Genomic DNA, 23,342 nt, shown 5'->3' with positions numbered 1-23,342 from the left:
CATACTCCAGATCAGACGGTGGCGCTAAAGCGACCAAAAGCTGTTTTTCTAACCGTCAATAAAGACAAAACAGAAGGAAGAAGATCAGCTAAAAGAAGAGGAGACACATTGACACATTACTGCTGCTCTGCTCAGCAGCTCGGCTCAGGTGAGACCTGTAAAAAACAGAACTACAAACCAACACTTGTTAGTATTTGCTAGAGATGCTAGCTGTTGTTAGCTTTAGCCTCAGTAGCCGTTATTTTGACACTGCCTGCGCAGAACAAGCTAGTGCTAAACCCAGTGTGTGCATGTGCAAGGTGTTCACCTGGCATACTGAACTGTACTTTTTAACCATGCGAATATTAATGTGCTAAGTGATGCATGTATTTAGTTAACATTTGCTTAATAAGATTGTCCGAAGTCTGGTGATATCAAGTTATTGGTTGTTGCTAGCAGGTGGGGCTTAAGTGGTTAAGAAGATAAAGGAAGATCCATAACTCCTACTGTTCTTATTACAATGAATTACCATTTAATTCCCCCGCTTTTTTGGCTGTATGTGTGTTTATTATTGTCATGTTGGTAGTTGCATTCAGATGGACTTTAAAGGTACAGTAAATAATTTCTTATAAGGTATTTACTGATTATTTTTTACCTGCAGGTAGCTGGTGATTGCCAAGTAATGGAGCGTGTGATGGGAGGAGGAATGCTACCGGTGGTTTTAACCGGTTTGGGAGTCGTATTGTTGTACCGGATACTTGTACGTCTCAGAAAAGGGGCTTCAGTCCAAGGTGCTGTAGTGGTCATAACTGGGGCCAGCTCTGGACTCGGGAAAGGTCAGCCTCCATTCATTCATTTCAGCTTACATGTGCAAACTCTCTAAACCATACTGCTTTAGTGCTAGTAGGCTTTTATTTAGATAATGTGCAATCTCATTCTTCAGTGTTGTTGTGCAGATGCCAACATGTAGTTGTAGTTCTTTATCAGATTTGGACATTGTACTGCCCGTTGGTTGTCTCGGACCAGTCTGCGTGCGATCAATGGGAAATTAGGATTTAAACATATATACGTATACATGAATCATTTTGTCCCATTTCAGACACCAAACACTCTTTGATAAATTCCTGGTCAGAGAGTGGATTCCTGATTTTTGTAGGAAACCACATTACAAATTTGTCACTTCTATTTTGAACATGAATGCTATTTTTTTACTTTACAAACACATGTTTGTGAGCGAATGCATCTCCTCTGTAAGTGTGCCTGATCTTTTGTTTCTGAGAGTTTCTAGCCCCGAAAGATGTCAGCTGACCTTTAAAAACAGGAAAGATTGATACGGAGTGTAGAGTTTTTAACAGGACGTAGACTTCTCAATATTTAATTACTGAAGTCAGAGGTAAAGCCATGTGTTTAGTTTGTGGAGAGCAGAGTGCTCTGTTTATGGATTACAGATTGAATCCCCTTTGTGAGACTAAACAGAGAGAGAAAAGAGCTGGACTGTTGCTAGCAAATCTGCGAAAAGCAACAGGACTTTTCACTAAGCCTCACACATCCAGGGATGGAGCAGGCAAGACCAGCTTTGTGATTTCAAACAAGCCATCCTCTGAGGAGTTTATCAAAGAGTGCTTGGTGGCTGTGGATGACAGTTGTGATGACCCAGCCCTGTTAATGAATTTTTTACATGGGACAACGAAAAGAGTTTAGCAGCCACAGGCTCAGTAAAAGGGACTACCAAGGTTTGTTTGTTTGTAAACAACTTACACCTGTCAAAATCTGACAGGGAAAAATGTGGGACTTTTAAAGCAGATGCAAGATAAAGTGACTGAAATGAAGCCAGAAGTAAAATTGCTTTTTTTTCCCGCTGAATCGTACAGCAGAAGGTGTTGTGCAAGTCAGTGAACCATGCTGTTGGTGTTGTAACTAAAACCGTTAACTTCAGTTTGTTGCACTGTTGATTCACTGGATGCACTTGTAGAAACTCAAGACGGACTAGATTCCTGTAGCTGAGCAAGAAAAAATAATTAAAAATAGCAATAGCACTTATTTTAAAATAAAGTTAAGTCTTTTAAATTTTGCAAAAATATGGACATTTTGTGCACAATTGTTTTGGGGAATGTTTATTATATCATGATAAAAATGTTAGCAGTTTTCTTCTATGCTTATTTCAGTTTTATAAAGTGCTCCTGGTAAGAATTAAAGAGATACTGAGCAGATTTGAGTTCAGCTTAGTGGTGTGGCTCTCTGCACCCACCCCTGTTTTATGCTCACTAATCTACAACGAGAATTCTGCATTGTAGAGTCTGCGCGGGTCTTCCACGCTGCAGGTGCACGGCTTGTGTGGACGTGACGCAGCTCGCCTGCAGCAGGTGGTCCAAGAACTAACAGCGAGTTCAGCAAACACACAGAAACTGGTATGTATATACACACAAAGGAGTAACACAATAAAGTCTGGTCTGTCTGAACTATAGCTTAGCCTCTAAGGATCCATTTGTAAAGAGTCGTTTTGTTTCGCTTTGGTTATCCACCAGATTCACACTCCCTGTACTGTTGTCTTCGACCTGGCTAAAACAGACACGGTGGAGAGAGCTGCAGAAGAGATCCTGAAATGTTACGGACAAGTGGACATCCTCATTAATAATGCTGGAATCAGTTACCTTGGCAATATACTAGAGACTCACATTTCAGTTCAGCGGGATGTTATGGAGACAAATTACTTCGGGCCCGTTGCTCTTACACAAGGTTTGTTTAATCTTGTTGGTTTCAGCGTACGGGATGTTTTCATTTATTTTGGCTTGTGGTTGAAAGAGCCGAGCTAAATGTGAAGTTAATAAGTCATTTATGTAGAGATTTGGGTGAAGATTATCATGAATATGAGTCAGCCCTCTCTCTTTCATTTCTTTCCTCTCTCCACAGCTCTCCTGCCTTCCATGGTTCGCCGGCACAGCGGCCATATTGTAGTGATTAGCAGCGTCCAGGGGAAGATAGCCATTCCTTACCGGTCAGCCTGTAAGTCGTCTTTGATTAATGCAAACAAACACAACATGAGTTTGCCAGCAGGAGGAGGGTAACTAAAGCAAGCCTCTGATTTGTCTCATGCTGGTCAGATGCTGCGTCCAAGCACGCCACCCAGGCCTACTTCGACTGCTTGCGGGCAGAGATGGAGCGCTACGGGATCCCAGTGACTGTGATCAGCCCCGGGTACATCTGAACCAACCTGTCGATCAATGCTGTCACAGGAGATGGATCCAAGTATGGAGGTGAGGCAGTGAGAGGATGGAACAAAAGAGTAACAGTAGCAAAAGCAGCATTTTTAAGAGTCAGCTGGTAACAGGTGATAAATCTCAGAGTTATTAAGGTGGTGTTGGAATGTGTGTGGATCTTTGATGCCAGCTGGGATTTTGTGTTTTCTTACTGATTTTTTTTTTTGACTACATAAGGAAAAGACTACAAGCCAAATGGATTTTTATAACTAAATAATAAAAGTAAGAAGCAACATAACCAGAGTAATTTATAAGTTATTGTAGGGTCTTTCTTACCTTACATTAAAAAGCACCTCGAGGCAACTGCTGTTGTGATTTGGTACTATATAAATAAAAGTAATTTGAATTAATTGAAGTAATCTGTACTCTCTTGTATCAATGATGCAACATGTCTCTTGTCTTTGCAACTACCGCTCAGTGTTGGACAGAACTACAGCTACGGGCTGGGACCCCAGGGACGTGGCGTGGGAAGTCCTAAAGGCTGTTCGTCAGCAAAGTAAAGACGTGGTTTTGGCCGGCCCTCTGCCCACTGCTGCAGTATACCTCCGCACACTCTGGCCTGCACTTTTCTTCAAGCTCATGTCCTCGCGCGCTCGAAAGGAGCAAAAACCTAAGGATAAGTGATGTTCGAGCTGGTGAGGTCTAGGACCTGAAATAAGCAAGACTTTGGAGGAAATGAGGAGATCTGTTTTATAACATCTGGGACAGAGCTGGAGTGGGTTTTTGTACTATTCATTGTTTAATGTCTAATTTACATGTTGATATTGTCTGTCATGTCTGAGAAACTTTTACCCTTCCCACCCAAAAACAACAAAAATTGTTGGCAAAAGCCTGCAGTATCACATTTTGCAGGCTGGTGAGAAGAGATGGTTTAATTTGAACTCCATAATTTGGGACTCCTGATGCAAACAGAACAGCTTAAATAAACCAAACTGTGGTAAAGGAATCATGTCTGATGTTTTGGCAGAATGTCTACCCACAACTGTGTCACTTACTCTCCTTTAAAATATCTACTGTGGTTACAAAGTCAACGTTTGCCAACAATTTCTCATTGAAAAATGGTGCAGCACCCGACCTGTTTCTGGGTCATATTTTCCATGCAGTATGCAGAGCACATCACTGAAAATGAGTCACTTCAGCACACGTACGTGCAGTCGAGTTTTTGTTTCCGGCTAATATTCTTTGTCACTTTAAAGTGTCGTCTGGATTGGAGCATGATTGTACTTTTATTGGGAGCAGCGAGGAATTCAGTGTGGAGTCTGTGCGGATAAACCACTCATCCATCTCTGGAGAAGCTGACAAACCTGTCAGAAACAAGCCCAAGGCCAAAGACCGAACTTTGTACAAGCTTGCATATGAACTGCTGTGTATCCCCCAAACACAGTGAATACAAGAAAACAGGCAGGTTTTTATAACTATCTTTATGCACAGAATAAAACACCTTTTACAAACTGAAAACAGTATTTTTTTTTCCTCCTTTCTTGGATGTCACCTTAAATTAAAACAGAAAAAACACTTGTCTCAGAAATATTAACAATAAATAGTCCAAATAATGATTTACATTATGTTACAAAAGCGCAGTGAATACTGGAATTTCCATTTGTACAAATACATCCTTCAATAGGATTCCTTATTAAGAATCATCTAGTGTGACAAGATCAAGCGTTTCCAAATGTTCACAAACTAACACCACAGGAGCGCTTACATTTGTTAGATCGTCTTACAATCTCGTTTGTGGAATGACAAAGAGGTCTAACAGTTTACACCAAACGGGTTCACACAGCTGCATAGAGATGATGCTGGTTGATCAAATTAAATGTGAAGGCAATGAGTCTGTACTGCATGAAAAATTCAGAGAAACGATGTCTGCTTCTGTAACATGCAAGAGCCACTCTTTAGTCATAGTGTTTTGTTAGCATCCACTAGTCAGAGGAAAGTAATTTGGGGGCATATAATAAAAAACAAAAATTAAAATAAATGGAGTCAACTATGGCTTTAGTGTTTCATTAAATTAACCGCTCGCTCTTATGGAGTGTATTTCTACTGGGAACTCAATAGTAGCCAGGACATTCATAATTCTAGTTTGTCAAACAAAATGAATGTGTGGCTGCAGCCAGCTCATTTGTTTGAACTAATTAGGACGGCAAGAAAGCAACAGAACTAAGGAAAGTAAATGAGCAACATTGTTAGATTTCCTTGTAATCGATGGCGTCGGCAAGAGAGCGCCCACCTGTTGTGTCAGCGTTACTGAAAACGACAGCAAAAGTAAACAAAGACACGCCCTCCTTGCTGTTGATCTGGAAGCTTCAGGTCTGGATAGGTCACCTTTTAAAACAGCGCAAGCCTGAATGTATGTTAACAGACAGGCACGCATCAGAGTGCTGCCGCTCACGCGCATCTTTTTGAGTTGTTCATCTCCCTTCATTAAAACCTTCCTGTGCAATTCACGCTCACATCTACAATACAGGAGGGAAATTCTCCCTATTGCAGCTTGCGAATGAGGAGCTGGGAAAGCGCCGAGTCAAAGGAAACGTTTTAATGTGAACGTTCCTCAAGGCTTTCATTCAGACGCAACAACCATGAAGAACAGTACATTACGCACATTATGCTGTTTGTGGCTATAAGCACTGTCAGCACAGACTCTTTAAAACATTCTGATTCAGTCTCCAAATACCACACGTGTGAAGAGGGCTTAAATATCTAAAAAGGTATTCCTGTTTATGCAACAAAATCCAATATTTGAACTTGCATCTCTGCACACAAAACTAATGAGAAATGAATGCAACAATAAAATAATTCCAATAACATTTTCAGCATCTGTGGAGCTACCCAAGTGGAGTCAACCAACAAGCTGCCATTTTTTATTTGTATTTGTTTGTTTTTTTTGTTTTGTTTTGTTTGTTTGTTTTTTTTTAAATGTGGGTTTGAGAAATGAAGAACCCGATTCCAAACACGTGTGACTACAACACAATCTGTAACACCTGAACTCATAAGAGATGAGGAACAAAAAGAAAAGAAAAAAGGAGGCCAACAGGAAAAATGAACTTCTCACTTTGTTTTGTTCCACTTTTGCTACTGAACTATGCCAAGTATCTCTTTCTCACCGACATTACTTTTAATAAAAATCACAGTCCAGTGGCTGTTTGCCACCAGCTGATGATCTGAACTGCACATTTTGAGCGGTCAGCCTTACAGCCTTTAATACACACGCACACACAGATACATTCATGCACTCACACACCGAGAGCAGGAAGAGACATGAAAGATCAGATATTTTGTTCGGATATGGCATAGTATTTTCCTGTACATGAGGTTGTATCTTTGTAAACTCATTTGTTTTATCTAAAGTGTTTGTATTTAAAGGGAATTGTTCCTTAGAGAACAGTTCAGTGAAACCAACGCAACTCGCTTTTGAACAATGGTCACGGTTGACCACCTATTATTGCACTTTTACAAACAGGCCATGGATGGCTTTGAGGGGGGATGGGGTTGGCCTTTCTCCCCAGTCTTCTTTCTCCAAACAGGGAGAAGACAGAGAGGAAACCTCTCCTCTCCTCACTTACAGTACCTCTTGTCACCAACAACATGATGCTCTAGGTGAGCAAAGTTCTGCCTTGGTCTCTTTTTAGGAATGGCCTGCTTATCGACAGGTGTGAGAACCAGACGTGGTAAAAGTTGGGGTAATTTGCAGCTGCTGGCTGCAAATCGGTTTTGAATTTCTAGCAGTAGTCACTGCTTCCAAGTGTGGGCCCAGAAGTTTGTGTCTCTCTCTCCTGGAACTGTGGAAATGCCTGGAACTGGCTGTAGATTAGAGGTACAGATGACCATGGCTTGGTGGAGTCTTCCTCAGGGAGGTGGAATGGAGGGCTCAGTTACGGCGAGCTCCTGAGCCAGATCATTGAAGCGAGCGATGTAGTCTATGCTGCTCTCACTCATCATACAAGCAAGCTGAGAATCCATCTGCAAGCAACACCAAAGAGCTTTCAGACTGACAACAAGGGCAAATCCAAGAAGGAGAAAAAACCCCCAAAAAACAAGATTTTTCCAGACATCCCTCGAACAGTTTCATACTTTAGGTCAAGAGTGCAGGGGGGGAAAAGTTCATCACATCAATATCTGTCAATGAAATTAAATTATTTACTGAAAAAGCAGATGTGTTAGTCCAAACACAGGAGGCAACAGTCACCGGGCTCTATTCACCTCCCAGGCAGGTTTGGGCCCCATCCCAGGAAACAGGTTTAAGCTAACAAGTCTGCGTTTGTTAACCCTGAGATGAATCACTTAACACAATCTGAACTAAACCTGCTCACTGGCAGGTTATCTTTAACAAACTTAGAGCTTCTCTCTGCCTCATCCCCTCCTGCCACACCTGAACCAGCTAACTGACACTCCCGATTCATTTCTTCATAAAGTCGCTATCAAAGCACGCAAGAGAGCGAGAGAGAGCACTAAAAATGGAAACGTGTTCACAGACTGAGATTCAGATATTAAATGCTGTCAGCATTTCAAAAGGTATGGTGTCTGAATCTCAGGGTGTGACTCAACAAGTTTTTCATTAAAAATCACCTAAAATTTGGTGGATCAGCCCAGAAGCTGATCTATCCAAAAGGTACCATGTGGTCCCTAACACAACCGGCTCTGGGTCAGAGTCCACTTGCACAGCAGGACAGATCCAAAAAGGGGATAAGAACCACATTTTCAGAGTGGATATAAATGCAGGTTATTTTTAAAATGGGAAGTGATGTTTTTACATTTACATTTTAGAGACTAATTAATAACATATAACATGTTGGTTGCTGAGATTCAGACTGTGTTGTGTTTGTGGCAAGTGTTGCTTCTCAGTCACAACTTTCTTTCATTTAATCAACAAGCATTTACTTACCTCTGCCACATCAGGAAGGCCACGGGATTGAATCATGAGAATCATGAGAATTGCAGTCCAGGAGGCTAGGACCGAGTAGAGCTGTGCCACTGGAGGGGCCAGTGGGGGTTAGGGTGGTCCGTCTGCCCTTATCAGGAGAGACCATGCTGGCTGCAAGGAAAATAAGAGCAAAAGACTGAGTAAATGGCCTTTCATCATACAGCTGTGTTAGTAATATTGGGGATTTTACAAACAAATCTTTGTAAATGTTGACTGCACGTGCTGCTGTATGCAGCATTTTTAGTGGGAAGTAATGATAAAAATACATCCACTTAATATTCTGTTCTTCTTGGCCTAAAATGTAACTTCTGGCACACTCTTGAGAAAGGAAGCAAAAAAACTCTTACAAAGGAGGCATCCCAGTGTGGAGTCAGACGAGTCGCTGGGGTACCACTGAGGGTCGTGGCTGGGTGAAGGGATCCAGCCTCTGGATGGGCTGAGCGAGGGAGACGAGGCCAGCAGTTTGGAGCCGTCGCTGTTGCCCAGCTTGGCTGGAGAGAGAGCAGCCTCCTCACCTGCAGTGCAGCAGGCAAACAGAAATGAGATATCAGCGATTAAACTCAGCAGGCTCAGATGTTTAGCTGCTTGGATGTCAACGTGCACTCTTTTCCACAACCTGCAGAGGAATTAATGCTGTGGAGCCACAAAGCTGACCTCAGTGGTAATTACAAAACCTTTCTAACCTACTCTCACTTTCCATTTCACTAAACAAACATCATCAAGCTTTATTTAGCAGTTTCTTGTCAATATGGCTCGGGTAAGACGTCTGCACGTGCACGCACCGTAATGTGTGGAGTTGATGGCAAGCTCGATGATGGAGTCGCTGATCTGCGTTTGAGGTTCTCCGGGGGTTAGAGCCTCTTCAGGAGGGCCTGGGAGTGAGATATCAAGGAGCGAGGCAACGCTCGGGGGAGAGAGGAGTGAGTCTCCCCCGCCGGTGACTCCAGGAGACGGAGGTGGTACGCCATTCTATGGAAAGAGCGATTTAACTTAGCACATCACATTTTTTTAAACCATTTATTCAAGCATAGCTGACAATTTTCTTTACCAAATGGTGATCAGCTACGACTGGAAAACAAATGAGGTTACGCAGACTCACTGCCTTTAACTAAGCCAAGTGTTCCCTCACAAAGGTCCACTGTGAGCAAGGAAACGCTCTGATGGCGATACAAACAGCTTTATTTATCCCATCAGGGCAAACTGTTTGGAGCAGCTTGTTTTTAAACCGTAACAGACAAATAAACAGGTGATCATGAATATGACAACTGTATGCAAGAATAATGTCTACAAAGAAAATCTATAAAAATTACTAAATCATTTGTGAAGTCTTGTACGACAGATGCACAGTAAAAAGAAAAACATTATGCAAAACCTGGCCTACACCGCACAGATAAACAGAAAATCATTAGAGTGAGCAATAACTTTCATTAAAGTAAGATAAATCAAAAACTGACCGTTTTAAATGTAACACTCCAAGATGGTAATGGGCAATAGCATTTATTCTAATGCCACAGGCAAGGAGGAGACATCAAATGAAGGAGGGTTCTAGTCCGTGTGTGTGTGTGTGTGTGTGTGTGTGTGTGTGTGTGTGTGTGTGTGTGTGTGTCTCTGACCTCTGGAACATTTTGCTGGTGGAGTTGAGAGTCTGGCTCAGCATCAGCAATGGGAGTGGTGGCGAGAAGAGCGCTGTTATCCACAGTGGAAGAATCCACCTCCCGACAGGGACTGCCTGGGATGATGCCTGCAGACTTAGCTGCCAGGTCAATGGCACCTGAAAGTATTAACAGTTCAGGCAAACGAGAGATTTGTCATATCACTCCTGATAAGCATCAACAGCAACAGCATGTGAAGAGCAGAGCAGGAAGAAAAAAAAAAAAAAAGGATGGTCCAAGGTCTTCTGGAAAAATGTTTTTGCTTCTGTCGTCTGCACAGAAATACTGTCTGTCACTGACCTTCTCAGAGTTCTAGATTTTGACACAGGAATCTTACACAAATACAACTTGGACCTTAAATATGTTTTTAAGCAATTTTATAAAATATGTCTGTGAAGGTTCTCAGTCATCCAGGTCATCGTAGTCAAAGGAGCTTACAAAGAAAAGCATCTGGACTTCTTTAAGTTACTTGAAGACGTTTCACCTCTCATCCGAGAAGCTTCTTCAGTTCTAAGGTCAAATGGTGGGGAGTCCCAGATTTAAACCTAGTGGGAGTATCCCCCCACAGAGGGACAAAAGGACCCCTGATGATCCTCTAATCGCCTGAGCCAAGGTGTGAAACTGGGTGCTTATAAAAGCAAAGTTGTTGACCCCATAAAAACAACAATATGTAATTTTTTTGCAGTATATTTGGTGTAGAGTTTATCAATATTTCAATAAAACAGAAAAATGTAGTAGATAACAGAAGAAGTCCATACTAGAGAGCTGGCTGGCCCCCGCAGAGCTGGATGTTGCTGGGGTTGTTTTAGTTTGGACAGAGCGAGAGGAAGGAGCTAGTCGGGGATGGATCGGCCGGAAAGATCCAGTTCCTGAAGGAAGAAACAGGAAGTGAGAGAGCAGACAATTACCAGAGGGTCTTGCTGAGAAAGAGAAATCGTTTTTAGCTGTGATTTCATTAATGCATACTGTAAAACTACGCCCTAAACATTTCCAGCCTCAGCTGACGACATATTCTATCGTTCTGTCCTGCCATCTGAGGAGTACCTGTGGCAGAGGAGTTGGAGAGGATGGAGAAGGAGCAGACGTGTTGAGGAGTGTCTCCTGTAGTTCTGGGCAGCAGTGTTCGCTGTGAACGAGAAAGAAGTGGCCAAACAAAAACACACTTAGGAAAACCCGCCTTCCACCCAACCAAGCCCAGAACTGATGAATGGATAATGATCTTGCTCTCACCTGAACTACAAGTGGTTTGCGAAGTTGTCTGTTCCGAGGTTTTCTCTGTCTAGAAAGGAAAAGATCTGACTGCATCTGTGAGAAAAAGAAAAGAAAAAAGCACATATTAATGCTCGTTAATACATGAATTATGTCTCTGTACAGTTGGCATAAACAAAAAATGATGCATTATTCTGGCTTACACTGATCGAGTCGAGCTGCTGTCTGAAGGCTAGCTCTGCCTCTTTGTTAGGGGAGAACATTCGGTTGTGCCGTGAGCTGTTGGGTGGCAGCGTGGTGGGTACTGCGAACACGCTGCTTTCTGATTCGCCAACTGCAGTAGAACCCAGCAGAGAGCGGGTAAGGTTGCGCCCACCTGAACAGGATTGAAACAGATGTGGTGCCACATCAGGAAAGGCAGCTATTTGAAGACAACTTCTAAAGAGGAAGCATCGGTGCTGCATAATTACTTCTCGCTGTTTAATAACTACAGCACTGTAAGTACAGAAAAGACTTTATCACAAAAGCCAGCAGGAGAGAGACATAAATACCTCCAGCACTTGGCAGCTGTAACTTGGGCATGCGCAAAGACGCCTGCGGCCGCCCACAGCTGGGGCTACGGGCGCCTGCAACAGGACCCTTCGCCGGAGGTGTGAGGACCTGGTTTTGCTCCTCCTGATAGGTCTTGAGGGGTGATGTGGCTGTGGAGCACAGCTCTGGAGCCTGAAGGAAAAGACACATGATATGCTCCTATCTCGAAATAGCACTTTCATTGAAAAAGACAAAAAAAAACCAAACAAAAAAAAAAACCTGTGGTGTTCATAGTACATAACCAGTAACATGTTTTTCATCAGCTGGCTTTGTACGGAATATAAACTCTTCACACTGCTGCATCTTAAAAATGTTTAATTTTAAGCCTTAATGCCACTGATAATTACACATTTTTCATCTTTTCAACTTGTAATTTAAACAACACACCAGGCCACAATCTTGGAAGACAGAAAAGGGAAAACTTACCAGAGGTTTGGGGTTGACTTCAGTGGAAACCAGCTTGAGTAAGCAGCGCAAAACTCGATTTGTCCTGTCGGGCTTTGGCTGCACTGAGGCTTGTCCCTCTTCTGAGTTGCTGGGTGGAGCTGTGACCGGCTGCCACTCGTACTCCAGCTGCAGCTTGCCTGGCTTCCCAAACATCAGGTACAGCTCGGCCAGGGTGACGTTCTCTGCGTCACGGGCGCTCCAGCCTTCCTCTCTGATCTGTTCAACGACCCGTTCTTTGGTCGCTGGTGGGGAAGCTTGCGACACGGCTTCGTCTGAGCCAGTCACTGGAGGTTTGACTGAAGGAGGCTGATTTGCCTCCGAGGAAGACGCGCTGGTGCTCTGCTCCTCTTTGTACTGCTCAGCGGAGCCATCGGCACCACTACATGACCTGTCCGTGCTTCTGGTCATGGCTAAACCACCACTGACCTCAACGCCAGTGCAGGCCTTTCCTGGATCAGAAGATCCCATCCCATCTCCCTCTTCTCTGACAGTCAGCTGAGAGGAAACTGGGACACAAGGGGACTGAAGTCTCTTCTCCTCTACCTTTGCAGAACTGTCTGCTGATGGATCAGGGTTGGGGGTTTCAGTTCGACGAGCATCACCCGTTATAGTCAGTGAAGCACCAGCAACAGCAGCGCTTCCCCGCCCAGATTTGCTGCCAGTTCGAGGTTGTGGAGCTGCATGGATGCCCAGGATCTGGGCAGCTGGCAACTCCTTGGCATTAGGTCGGCTCTTGCCACTCTCGATCCAATGGACAGTGCAGGACGCTTTGGAGTGAACCACACGTGCCACCCCAGGCAGTGTAGTCAATGTGCAGCTCTCAGCTGGAAAAAGAAAAAGTTCTTCCTTCTGAGTTATGCTGGGAGAGGCTGTGCTGGTCTGGTTGCCTTCTAGAGCCTCTCTCTCCATGAGACTCTTAAGCTGAGTTTTCAAAGTTAAGGACCAGTTTATATTCGACACAAGCTGGTACAGTGGGGCAAAAAAGTATTTAGTCAGCCACCGATTGTGCAAGTTCCCCCACTTAAAATGATGACAGAGGTCAGTAATTTGCACCAGAGGTACACTTCAACTGTGAGAGACAGAATGTGGAAAAAAAAAAAATCCATGAATTCACATGGTAGGATTTGTAAAGAATTTATTTGTAAATCAGGGTGGAAAATAAGTATTTGGTCACCTCAAACAAGGAAAATCTCTGGCTCTCACAGACCTGTAACGTCTTCTGTAAGACGCTTTTCTGTCCCCCCACTCGTTACCTGTATGAATGGCACCTGTTTGAACTCATCTGTATAAAAGACACCTGTCCACAGCCTCAAACAGTCAGACTCCAAACTCCGCTATGGCCAAGACCAAAGAGCTTTCGAAGGACACCAGGAAAAGTATTGTAGACCTGCACCAGACTGGGAAGAGTGAATCTACAATAGGCAAGCAGCTTGGTGTGAAAAAATCAACTGTGGGAGCAATCATCAGAAAATGGAAGACATACAAGACCACTGATAATCTCCCTCGATCTGGGGCTCCACGCAAGATCTCATCCCGTGGGGTCAAAATGATCATGAGAACGGTGAGCAAAGATCCCAGAACCACACGGGGGGACCTGGTGAATGACCTGCAGAGAGCTGGGACCAAAGTAACAAAGGTCACCATCAGTAACACACTACAACGGCAGGGAATCAAATCCCGCAGTGCCAGACGTGGTCCGCTGCTGAAGCCAGTGCATGTCCAGGCCCGTCTGAAGTTTGCCAGAGAGCACATGGATGATACAGCAGAGGATTGGGAGAATGTCATGTGGTCAGATGAAACCAAAGTAGAACTTTTTGGTATAAACTCAACTCGTCGTGTTTGGAGGAAGAAGAATACTGAGTTGCATCCCAAGAACACCATACCTACTGTGAAGCATGGGGGTGGAAACATCATGCTATGGGGCTGTTTTTCTGCCAAGGGGACAGGACGACTGATCCGTGTTAAGGACAGAATGAATGGGGCCATGTATCGTGAGATTTTGAGCCAAAACCTCCTTCCATCAGTGAGAACTTTGAAGATGAAACGAGGCTGGGTCTTCCAACATGACAATGATCCAAAACACACCGCCCGGGCAACAAAGGAGTGGCTCCGTAAGAAGCATTTGAAAGTCCTGGAGTGGCCTAGCCAGTCTCCAGACCTCAACCCCATAGAAAATCTGTGGCGGGAGTTGAAAGTCCGTGTTGCTCGGCGACAGCCCCAAAACATCACTGCTCTCGAGAAGATCTGCATGGAGGAATGGGCCAAAATACCAGCTACTGTGTGTGCAAACCTGGTAAAGACCTATAGTAAACGTTTGACCTCTGTTATTGCCAACAAAGGTTATGTTACAAAGTATTGAGTTGTATTTTTGTTATTGACCAAATACTTATTTTCCACCCTGATTTACGAATAAATTCTTTACAAATCCTACCATGTGGATTCATGGATTTTTTTTTTTTCCACATTCTGTCTCTCACAGTTGAAGTGTACCTCTGGTACAAATTACTGACCTCTGTCATCATTTTAGGTGGGGGAACTTGCACAATCGGTGGCTGACTAAATACTTTTTTGCCCCACTGTATATGCCCCAGAAAGCAGCATGTTAGAGCAGTACATTTCTAATATGTACACTAGGAATGAAAAACACTCTGAAGAGTTTTGCATACATATTGCACTGTAATGTTTTTTTTAAAAAGGATACAATCCACTGGTCATGATAAGCCCACTTCTGTTTCAGATACTCTATGAGGCTGGAAACTTTCCTGTGGAGCTCCACCACCATCCTGAGAAAACAGAAAAAACATTTGATGTCAACTTTGCAAAATACAACACTACCAGGTCGAATACGTCTGACATAAACTACTTCTACATTTTACACTTAGACTACTGTGGATCAAATTTAATAGAGTTTTCTAAAACCGAAATAATCCTGTGTGGGAAAAATCAAAACGCCAACTACGTGCTCCAAAAATAACTAAAATAAAACAGAAATGTTCATTAATGTATAGTTTTACTATATTTGTTTTGTCACGTTTGCAAACAAATGCATACTGACATTGCTGTAATTCAGCCATTTTCACAAAGTCTTTACCCTTCTTCAACCTACCCATGATAAATAACCCTTATTATCATAATAATTAAACAAAAAAACAAAAAAAACCCCTAACACTGAAACCAGTAAAAACGAAACTGAACCTCAAAAGAAGCAAACCCAGTCTGAACACTAACTGAAAACTGAACTGAGAACAAAAATTAAAAATGAAAGAAATAGAGTTTAAACTTTGAACAGCATCATGTCTGAGGGTGTTTACACTTTTCAAATTTCACGAGTTAGCTTAAAAAAAAAACATATACACACATATTTAATTTGCACAAAAAAAAAAAAAAAAAAAAAAAAAGAGCTGACCCAGAAAACGGTGGAAAACATGCAAACCATCAAACTGAAATAAGCAGTCTGAAGCCAAGAAGAGGTTCTTAAATTAGCTCAGGCTTTGTTGCATCACCATGGCTTGAACTAATAAAATAAATAAATAAAATAATAATAGAAAATGAATTAATGAAGGTATGACATCTCTCCGACTCTTGGATGTTATGCTTTTGAAAATATATTGTGGTTCTTATCCATGTCAGACCTGAGGCGAGGGTTGTGGGCAAGACTCTGAACTCGGGCCCAGGAATGGTTACTGCGTGGCTGGAGCTCCACTGCCACCTTCAAGGGCAGACGCACCGGCTTCTGGTCCTCTTCATCACTCACTCCTGCAGGACACAAAATTACAGATTCAGCCACTATAAGAAAAGCCCAAAACCTATAAACTCAACTATGCTCTCTCACTTAATCAACCACGACAAAATGAAAAGGCAGCCATCAATCTCGGTGGGATCCATTCACAGATTTACATACAACAATGACAAGAGACAGTCTTTTTCTACCCTTGATGAAAGCAAATATTTTCAGTAAGTGTGATGAGTGGGTGTTATTGAGCAGAGGGGTTGATGACAGCTGGTCAGAACAGTCATCTCCTTCATCCTCCTCACTTTGCACCCAAAGTTACCATGGAAACACCACCAGCCCACTTGATGCCATGGTTTTTGTAAAAAAGCCCCGCCCCCGTGAACCCCCCAGTCTCACCATCAGTGAGGTTTTCAGTGCTTGTTCTGTAACGCGTGTGCTGGGTTTCTGCAGGCTCATACTCACCATCTGGATCACAAAGTTTCTTCAACGCTCGGCACATTGGAGCTTTGATCCGCAGGTTCCTCCCCTTAGAGCGCACGGTGGTGGCCCTGGTGGAACAGAAGAATCTTTATTCATATATGTTGTAAGCTCTAAACCTTGCCGTGCCACAGAGAAAGCATCTGACTACATACTGTCAACTCAGCCCTCAGATTTGTTTTTCATACTAGCAAAGTGCTAATCTGTATCTTTCCAAATGTGATCTAGTGCATCAGTTTAAAGTATCACAATCCCAGATGTGTACGTAAACCCACTAGCCAAAGCTTCTGCCACAGACTTACCCTTGCTGGATGAGTTCGTTCAGCTTTGCCACATTCTTATCATCCATCACTGTCAAAGACAAAACACAAGACAGCTAGTTAAGACATGCTCCTCAGGGGCAACTGCCCCGAGCCACAGGGATCATCTGGAGTTTAATCACATCCCCTGTGTCCACAACCAGCAGAACAAACAGCAAAACACACGCAGTCTACATTGCATCCAAGCGCTTTCACAGCCCTCACTTACATCCTCCAACTTTTTTGCGAAGCTCGGCGTAGCAGATGAGGCCGTACAGTTCTTGAGAAGATTTCTTTAACACCCTGGAGTACACTGAGAAGGAAAGGAAGCACAAGTCACAACACTGGTGGAGGCCTGTGCGTGCTACATAAAGATAACATGAGAGTAACACTGGGTGCTTTTTGTAGGGGAAAAGAGCTCCAGCTTATCTGGTGAACTTCTTTAACATATGTTTTGCTTGCTAAAAAACAAAAATGTCAGTGTGAGTTCTGTTGTAGGAAAAAATAATAATATATGTGGCTGTTTAACAGCATCTCTTCTTTACTTCTCATTCACAGTGTCTGCAGTAAGTAGCATAACTGAAACAACTAAACACAAACCTAAAATAAACCAATTAAGATCAGCCTAAGACATCACCTTGTTGTATGAGTTGTACACATTTTTATGAGGCGTCATTCGATAAAGTCATTACAGTGTACAAACTTCATATTTGGGGATCAAAAATTCCAAGGTGAATTAAGAGAGAGAGAAAAAAAGCAACTCACCGTTAGCGAAGTCGATGTGTTTGGAGATCTTGTGCCAAGTTCGGTAGTAAAAGTGGCGGACCTGTTCCTTGTTCTTCACCATATTTGCTGGCTTGCCTCTCTTCTTGTACTTCATTGCAATGTTGTTCTGGATGGCCTCAAAATCCTTCCCGTGCTGGGAACAAAGGAGGGCAGCCGTGAATCTACGACGTCAAAAGATCTACACATGGTAAACTTTTAACTTGGTAAAAGGTTGTTGCAAGCTTTACCTCATAAAGACCCTCAAAAAAGCTGTTTTTGTCCTCGGCGCTCCAGGATTCCCACTGCCGACGGGCTCTTTTCTGGTTACCAGCTTGTTCTTCCTTCTCTGTAGACCCTTGGCCCTTGGAGGTCTTGGATACTCCCCCCGTGGAGCTGACCACAGGCCCGGTCTGCCCCACCACACCCTGGGAAGAGGAGCCATTCTCTGCCCCTGTTTTAACACAGAAACATTCAGAGGAAAGGCACAACTTAAATATCAGCTCACCACCCTGGCTGTTTTTTATGTCATAACGAAAAAAGGTTGATCTGAGGTGTGTGATTTGCGAGATGTTAAAATACATGCACACAAAGCCACCCACTGCCATTACAGCGCACAGAACCTGCAGAGCTTCCCTCTCTGTGGTTAAGCTCTGGCAAGGAGACAGGAAAAGCAATCAGTCCCTATGGTCAGGTCTACATTACACAGTTCCAAAACCAACTCATGGTGGGCTCCACTGGCCAAGTTTTCTGGCCCAGTACTGTGCACAACACCAGGAGACATTAGCAGGAGCACCCAGAGAGTTGCTGTTGCAGTACTGTGCTACATTATAAAAAAAAATAAATAAAGAAAAAAAAGTGTTGTTTTTTTTGTTTTTTTTTAGCCCAAATGGGTGTTAATTTACAAACACAAGCATGTGACTGGCTCACAGACAATAACCTAGATGTGTCGCCTTCAAAATAGAAGTGCACCGATATAGCATCACATAAAAATAAGTGAGGCTTTCTTAGTCAGACAGTCAAACGTTTGTGCTCAATCTAAATATAGTTTCTGACACAATCAGAGCTTTTCTGTTTCAAACAACAAAAATCCACCAGTCATACCTGTCAAAGGATACACAAGTAAATAATATTGTTTCTGATCTGATCAATGGCTGCTGTTTTGTGGACAAAGCAATTTTAAAAGGAAAAATGTACAAATTAAAATCACAGATGTATAATGTACTGAAATATTTTTCCAAATAAATTCCACTTTTCAATGAGGAACACACAGATTACTGGGTGGCATAGCCTCATTAACAAACTCAAAAACCACCACCACCTTACTAAGTCTCAGCCCCACCCAAAGCTGTCTGTGCCTCCAGAGGGACAGGTAGTGTGGAAACCCAGGAGGTAATGCCTTGTCTGCATAGATAAACTGACACCAACCAGCTCACACTTAGCAAATACAATACTATTAGTGATTGGTAGCCTACAGGGGAATCCTTCATTGTGTTTAAAAGTCATCCTGAAAGCCTTAAGTCATCTCTAGCTTTGATTCATTGTTTAGAAAGTTCCTGATATCAGTCACCCTCTGAGTTACTACAGAGGCTCATTCAGATTATTTGCAAAACCAAAACTGAATAATGGCAAATAAATTACAACCTCTGCTTTACTGGTATTTGTTGTAAAATGGGGGTGATAAAAAAAACAAAACAAAGGTAGCCTAGGCTAAATCTGTGGGTCAATGAAATGATTGGCTGAAAACTGCAACATCATTCTAGTCCAATTTCCTATATAGTCCCAAAAGAAAATAATAAGAAAAAAGACAAAAGAACTGTAAGCAACCCTGTTCAGTAATGTCCCTTTCCTGTCCTGATATCAGGTCCATTTTAAGCCCGTGATTTAAACAGACACAGTTGAAAGGTACAAATGTGCATGACACGAATTCAAACGTGGTGCAGATGTGTGTCACAGGTTGATCTGGCTGTAGGCTGTGGCACTTGGCCAGAGGTGGCGCTGGTTGACTCGACTCCATGTTAGTGCACAAAGTAAACTGCTCGCTGTAGTTGTGAAGCAAAAACGCTGAAATCGGAGAAATAAACCGTGCGAGCGGAACGATAACGACGACAAGAGTCTCCCGATCGTTTACTCTTGCTGTCCTGTGAACAACATCGGCGTGGTGTTAATTGTTTGCTGTTTTCGCGATCGCGTCGCGAATGAGGATATCACCAGATAAACTCGCCACATTTTAAACATTTTGTTGTTCAACAGCATCAAGACTGACGGAGTGTGTTTGAGATAACCTCACAAGTGTCACAGATGACACATTTGGCGTTTTTTTGCTGGTTTGTCGGTAGCAGCTCCTGAAACGCAAGACTGCCACACATCTGTTCGACCAACGCCAGTTGATCTAAACGCCAGTAGATCTGGAACACCGCCAGTCCGAGTGTCAGGTGAACTGAACTTCAGGTAAGAAGTTATGACCTGCAGTCTATCTGGGTCAGATATAAACCAAGTTTAGGTGGAGTTTATTTTCGTTGTGCTGACTTTTTACCCTCAGTTGCAATAACTAGTACTGGTTCTAGCCAGCTTGACAGAGTTTATATACAGCTGGGTGGGTGCTATGACGTTACTGATAGTGAACTTTATTTTATTCATAAGGTTAGTTAGTAGAGTTGCCAACGGCTCTTTAAAAAAATGGAATGGTCCCTCATTCAGAGAAAATATTACACGTTTCGTATTGAGCTGAGAAGGAACACAGTTTGTCCCGGACTTTCGCTATAATGAAAAAAAGACACAAAGCTGGAGTTATTCTGTCGTTACGCTGCACAGCTGCCTCTTCTCCTCTCATCCTCTCCCCTGCCTCTCCTGTTGCTACTTCAATCATGAAACTGATCAATGATCAGCTGATTGGCTTTTCTCCCTTGTTTATTTATCGCCCACTTTGCGCCAGAAAGAGGAAACCAGCAGATGTCGCGCTAAACAACAGCAGCACATTTAAGCTTGATCAGCTGTTGTTAGAATTTATTTGATATTACTTTCTAGTATCAGCTGATGTTTGCTGGAGTCACAGCTGTAAAAGCTGCTGGTCATGATATCGGTTTGGATATGTGGTGAGAGGGAAACATGAAGATGAAACCAGGAGATGTCCTTACTGAATCATCAGAGCTGAACAGGTGATGGAGAAACAGGTTTACCTTTTAGTTCACATGAATGAGTTGAAGGGAAGTTATGAACTGTTTCTGAGACACAAATAACACCAGGATCCTTTTTTATGTAGCTGACAGCTGGCAACTGTGCAGGGGTGGATCTAGGAAAGTTTTGCCAGGGGGCCAGGTAGGGCATTAACAGGGAAAGGTGGGGCACAAAGAAATACTTTTCTTTCTTATTCTCATTTAAAATATCTAGCTTTTATTAAATAATTATCTAAATCTTACAACCAAAGTTTTTATCTGACGTAAAATGTATAGAAATCATACATATACCAACAAGACAGTGTACATCACTGTCACAACAGCATTTGTTTTCAGTCAAAGTCTTTATGGCTTTAATACCTGGTGGGCCGGTCTCTAGTCAAAATGCCTGATTTTCTGTCCCAGTCCAGCCCTGCAGGTTAATACTGGCAGTGTCACCATGCCAGCTGACTGTATTTCATCATCAGCCAGTGTTGTTCTTGATCAATATTACCAAAGTTTACCATAAGGCAGCATAGAAAGTATTTACTTGCTTTCAGGTTTTATTCAAATGTTAGTCTTTTCAGTTGTTTCCCCACTTTTTTCCTGTTTCAAAATCAAACACCAGTTTGTGAGAAGATTATCTTCTTTTTTTTAATAGGCATTGGTTTTGCATTGGCATTGGCTAATTTGTCAATTCTTTGTTACAAATGTTCGTATTTTAATATTCAAAAATGTTTTTGCCCAAAACATATGTGCACTATATGTCAGTAAAAATATTATGCAAATATTGCTGTCCTTGAATGCTGAGTAAACACTGACAAAGCACTGATTGTATCTCTTGTACTTTATCAACGCAGTATCTAAAAACTTTGCACCATAGTGGTTAAAATCTCATTCTAATAAGAATTAAAAGCGCATTCGGTTATTAGGTTTATAGGATTATTGAATTATGGTTAACGGTTGGTAGATTTTTTTTTTAAAAACATTATCTGCCAATTACATCTGCCACCCTTCTCCAAATCTGTGCCCCTACCTGGCCCCCCAACAAAAATTTTCTAGACACGCCACTGGGTCCGGGTGGATCTCCACCAGCAGCTCAGCAGGCGAATCCGAAAACTGACACTGACGGCCAAACTCGCAGCGGTGCTTGGAGTAAGCATAAGTGGACCTGGACCTCACCGGACCTGGAGTACCTGATGATTAAGTGCCGGCCATTCTGGCTACCGAGGGAATTTACAGCAGTGATTATTACGGCTGTTTACATTCCCCCACAAGCCGACACTGACCGAGCACTCAGGGAACTGTACAGCGCGATCAGCAGTGAGGAAACCGCACACCCAGAGGCAGCGTTTATCACAGCCGGAGACTTTAATAAGGGAAACCTGAAGAAAGTCTCACCCAAACTCCACCAACACATCCATTTTAACACTCGTGGAGACCGGCTACTCGACCACTGCTACATCTCTTTCCGGGATGCGTACAAAGCCCTCCCCCGCACCCCATTCGGCCAATCAGATCACCGCTCCATCCTGCTCCTGCCCGCCTACAGGCAGAAGCTGAAACAGGAAGCTCCAACCCGGAGGGCGGTGCTGTTTTGATCACGCGGACTGGGAAATGTTTCACGTGGCTGCTAGGGACATTGACGAGTACACAGACTCAGTCTGCGGATTTATCAGGAAATGCGTGGAAGATGTCGTCCCATCCAGAACAGTTAAATCCTTCCCAAATCAAAAACCCTGGATTAACGGAGATGTTCGCGCGGCACTGGCGGCACGGAGCACCGCCTTTGCCTCCGCGAACACATCGGACTACAAACACGCACATTACCAACTCCGGAAGACTATCTAAGCAGCCAAACGTGAGTACAGGGACAGGGTGGAGCAACAGTTCGACAACCCTCGGAGTATGTGGCAGGGACTAAACACGATCACAGACTTTAGAGGGAAAACCAGCACACCGCAGACCACGGCCTCTCTGTGTGAGGATCTAAACGTATTCTACGCTAGATTCGACACAGCGAACACCATGAGACCGGACAGTGTGCGCACCGCGGATGACGTCAGTGCGCACACTGTGTCTGAGGAGGATGTGCGGAAGTGCTTCAGGAAGGTGAACGCACGCAAAGCTACTGGTCCGGACGGGATTCCCGGCCGCGTCCTCAAGTCATGCGCGGCTCAGCTGGCTGCAGTGTTCACGCACATCTTCAACCTTTCCCTCTCTCTGTCTGTAGTCCCAGCCTGCTTCAAAATGGCCACCGTCGTCCCTGTACCCAAATCCTCCACCATCTCCTCATTGAACGACTGGCGACCTGTAGCCCTGACCCCCATCGTAAGCAAATGCTTCGGTCACTGGACCCTCTACAGTTCGCATACCGCCACAACAGGTCCACTGATGATGCCATAGCCTTGACACTACACACTGCCCTGTCACACCTGGAGAAGAGAGACACGTATGTGAGAATGCTGTTTGTAGATTACAGCTCAGCATTCAATACCATCGTTCCCTCGAAGCTGGACAGGAAACTGCAGGATCTAGGACTGAGCAGCTCCCTCTGCAGCTGGATCCTTAGCTTCCTGTCTGACAGACGCCAAGTGGTCAGACTGGGCAGCATCACCTCATCCCCCATCACACTGAACACTGGTGCCCCACAGGGGTGTGTACTGAGCCCTCTCCTGTACTCACTCTACACCTACGACTGCACAGCCACTAACAACTCCAACATCATTGTGAAGTTTGCGGACGACACTACAGTGGTGGGTCTTATCACCAATGGTGATGAGACGGCTTACAGGGAGGAGGTCAGCGCCCTGACCCACTGGTGTCAAGACAACCATCTCACACTCAACGTCGCAAAGAC

General features: G+C 43.5%; 1 protein-coding gene and 2 pseudogenes across 1 annotated transcript in view; 2 read left to right on the top strand and 1 right to left on the bottom strand.

The window, feature by feature from the left end:
* The window catches only part of LOC146575901 (protein cramped-like), a 132,038-nt gene that overhangs the window by 14,479 nt on the left and 94,217 nt on the right, over nt 1–23,342 (top strand). The gene's annotated exons all lie outside the window — the stretch shown is intronic.
* Nucleotides 434–4,694, top strand: LOC146575905 (peroxisomal reductase activating PPAR-gamma-like; annotated as a pseudogene).
* The window catches only part of LOC146575904 (protein cramped-like), a 33,002-nt pseudogene continuing 14,302 nt past the window's right edge, over nt 4,643–23,342 (bottom strand).

Source organism: Mchenga conophoros, linkage group LG4, assembly GCF_057382185.1.
Source record: "Mchenga conophoros isolate Kocher_MC1m ecotype Shallow Benthic linkage group LG4, M_conophoros_male_GT1.1, whole genome shotgun sequence".
Lineage (NCBI taxonomy): Eukaryota > Metazoa > Chordata > Actinopteri > Cichliformes > Cichlidae > Mchenga > Mchenga conophoros.
Note: the sequence above shows the minus strand (reverse complement) of the source record. Positions and strands in the feature narration are given on the sequence as shown.